Here is a 3765-nt window from a genome sequence, read left to right as displayed (position 1 = left end):
GACCAGGGACCAGAGACCTGGGACCAGGGACCTGGGACCAGGGACCAGGGACTAGAAACCAGGGACCAGGGACCAGAGACCAGAGACCAGAGACCAGGGACCTGAGACCAGGGACCAGGGACCAGAGACCAGAGACCAGGGACCAGGGACCAGAGACCAGAGACCAGGGACCTGAGACCAGGGACCAGAGACCAGGGACCAGGGACCAGGGACCAGAGACCAGAGACCAGGGACCAGGGACCAGGGACCAGAGACCAGAGACCAGGGACCAGGGACCAGAGACCAGAGACCAGGGACCAGAGACCAGAGACCAGAGACCAGAGACCAGAGACCAGGGACCAGGGACCAGGGACCAGAGAGCTGTCAGAGCGAACGCCTAAAGCCTCTGAACGCGGCTCTCTGAGAAGAGAGACCTGCTGACAGGAAACCAGCTGACCCAACACCTGAACCAGAGCTCTGTCTGAAAAGAAGCTTCCTGTAACCAGGTGAAGGCTTCTGGTTCTTTATGAGGACACGAGCAGGTGATTCTGTGTGTGTGTGTGTGTGTGTGTGTGTGTGTGTGTGTGTAGAGGGTGGGAGGGAGAGGGGGTCCAGAGGAAACGAGGAGACGAGGAGAGAGGAGAGAGGAGACGAGGTTACAGAGAAGAAGATGGGAACTCTCCTGGAGTCCAGCTGTGAGCTGCAGGGCAGTGGACACACATCTGGATGCATTAGTGAGTCAATGCATGGATGGGTGAGTATCAGAGTGGTGTGTGACTTACCGCCTCCTCTTCCTCCCCATCCTCCTCATCCTCCTCTTCCTCTTTCTCCTCCTCCTCCTCCTCCTGAGCAGCTCCGGTGCTTCTGATGTCGCTAAAACTCTCCTCCAAGACTCTTTCTCCTCTCTCCTGTCTCCTCCTTTCTGCTTCCTCTGTCGCCTCTCCTCAGTTTTTTACTTTCTTCCTCTTCCTCTTCTCTTTCCTCCCTCTCTCCCTCCCTTCCTCCCTCCCTCCCTCATCCCTTCCTTCGCCTCACCTGCTTGGTGTGCTGGTCTCTCGGATGGCACAGAGAGCAGGCAGACCCATGGAGGCTGTTTTGTAATCCTGCGGGTCGTACCACTGTGGCACGGCAGCGGGGGTCCAGACGGATCCCTTCTGCTGCGCCCCTCCGTCTGCGCTGACCGTGGTCTCTCCCTTTTTCCCACCGCCGACAGGACGTCTCGCCTCGCTACATCCTGCCTGTCTTACATGTTGAAGGCTTTAGGAAGAGAGGAAGGGAGGAAGGAAGGGAGGATGAGAATGGGAGTGGGAGTGTGGGAAAGAAAGAGAAGAGGGGAGGGGAGGGACACCTCCAAGAGCTCGACCAATCAGTGAAGGCCCCATGGAAATATGTTTAAAGTATAAAAAGAACCAGAACAAAGAGCCGCTCATGAAGTGGTGATGCGCTTCAGGCTGACGGGGTGTGTGTGTGTGTGTGTGTGTGTGTGTGTGTGTGTGTGTGTGTGTGTCTATGTCTTCAGGATGGAGAGCCGGAGGAAGACGGAGGTCATGCCGCCCCTTCATCCTCATCTTCACCTCTTTATCCTGCCTCCTTCCCTCCATCCACCCTGCCTCCTCCTCTTCATCTGCCTCCTCTTCATCCACCCTGCCTCCTCCTCTTCATCTGCCTCCTCTTCATCCACCCTGCCTCCTCTTCATCTGCCTCCTCCTCTTCATCCACCCTGCCTCCTCCTCTTCATCTGCCTCCACCTCTTCATCCACCCTGCCTCCTCCTCTTCATCTGCCTCCACCTCTTCATCCACCCTGCCTCCTCTTCATCTGCCTCCTCCTCTTCACCCACCCTGCCTCCTCCTCTTCATCTGCCTCCTCCTCTTCATCCACCCTGCCTCCTCCTCTTCATCCACCCTGCCTCCTCCTCTCTATGGACTATTAGGGACATCACATCCAGATTGATTACTTGGTTAAATATGAATTGCAGTGTATTCATATTTGTAGATACGAACAGTATAAATAAATATATCAATGAAAAGCAGAGTGGATGTTCTTGCTGGATGAGAGTGACGGTGAAGACGTGCATTAGATTAGGAAACAGTTGCTTATGCTGAGGGAAAGGTGGAAGCTGCAGGGTTCACACCTGTAGGATCTCTGCTCTGTATTCAGTACACAACGTAGCAGCAGCACGACAATGTGTCTCCTGGTCATTCATGTGCAGCATTAACTTTTCACATTTCATGTTCTCACTGTTATTCTGCTGCAGCTGTACATTGTGAGGCCATCAGGAGGATCCTCTGCCTGTGTTGTGATGACGTTAGAGAGCAGTATGAACGGACCAACAATGCTAACGACAACGAGGAGGGAGCGGAGATGGAGCGCCTGGTCATGGCTGTTTGTGTGTGTTCCCATATTAAAATGTGGCTTCTGAGGAGTGAATCAGCGTGACGTTAAATTGGTTCTTTGGGCTTTGTCGTGTTTACTGTAAGCAGTCTGAAAGCTTCGCCTTATTGAAATGAGTCGTATATGTTTCCTCTGTGAAAAAACAAAATGTCCGCCTGTCTGAAACCCAGAAACCAGCCGCATTTCTTTTCGCCAGTTCATCGAGTTTTATTTTGTGTCAAACCGGCCCCATTCCAACACGGAGCAGGTTCATGTGCTCCAGCTGACGTGTTGCTGTCACGGTTTCAGGCAGAAGTTGCTGCTGACACATTCGTCTGTGTGAGTCTTCAGCTCAGATCGTGACGTGATCGATCGTCCGTGGAAAGATGTTCAGACGTTGACGACAAAACCAAAAGACATCACGGCTGCTGACAACCAGGAAGTCAGCGTCGCCGTGGTTCCCTGGACAAAGACCTGTGGTTTAGTCGTTGGATTTGAGGTTACTGCAGGAAGTAAATGATGTGGCTAACAGATGCTAATGCTACGTGTTTTTAGCTAACGTGAGCTTGATTTAGCCACCTTATAAAACTCCCGAGAGATATCAACTATTATTTTATATCGTAGAAATAAACGTCACTCACCTTGTCGCTCGTTCCAGGCTCCTCCCCCCTCATGTGCCGGCCTCCTGTGTGATTGTAAGCCCCGCCCTCATTGTTTCCACCTGTGTCTCGTTCCACTGTGAGTTTAGTCTGTGTCACCGCTCTGTCCTGGGCCAGTGCGTCTTCTCACGTCCTCTTGTGTCCTCTTGTGTCCTCTTAGTGTCCTCTTGTGTCCTCTTAGTGTCCTCTTGTGTCCTCTTGTGTCCTCTTGGTGTCCTCTTGGTGTCCTCTTGGTGTCCTCTTGGTGTCCTCTTGTGTCCTCTTAGTGTCCTCTTGTGTCCTCTTGGTGTCCTCTTGGTGTCATCTTGGTGTCCTCTTGTGTCCTCTTGGTGTCCTCTTGTGTTCTCTTGGTGTCCTTAGAGTGTCCTCTAGTGTCCTCTTGGTGTCCTCTTGTGTCCTCTTGGTGTCATCTTGTGTCCTCTAGTGTCCTCTTGGTGTCGTCTTGTGTCGTCTTGGTGTCCTCTTGGTGTCCTCTAGTGTCCTCTCGTGTCCTCTTGGTGTCCTCTTGTGTCCTCCTCGTGTCCTCTTGGTGTCCTCTTGGTGTCCTCTAGGTGTCCTCTAGGAGTCCTCTTGGTGTCCTCTTGTGTCCTCTTGGTGTCCTCTAGTGTCCTCTAGTGTCCTCCTGGTGTCCTCTTGGTGTCCTCTTGTGTCCTCTTGGTGTCCTCTTGGTGTCCTCTTGGTGTCCTCTTGTGTCCTCTTGTGTCCCCTTGTTGTCCTCTTGTGTCCTCTTGGTGTCCTCTTGTGTCCTCTTGGTG

Source organism: Clinocottus analis, unplaced genomic scaffold (genome assembly GCF_023055335.1).
Source record: "Clinocottus analis isolate CAN_PGR_092001 unplaced genomic scaffold, fCliAna1.0.p SCAF_9, whole genome shotgun sequence".
Classification (NCBI taxonomy): Eukaryota; Metazoa; Chordata; class Actinopteri; order Perciformes; family Cottidae; genus Clinocottus; species Clinocottus analis.
This window is presented reverse-complemented; position numbering follows the sequence as displayed.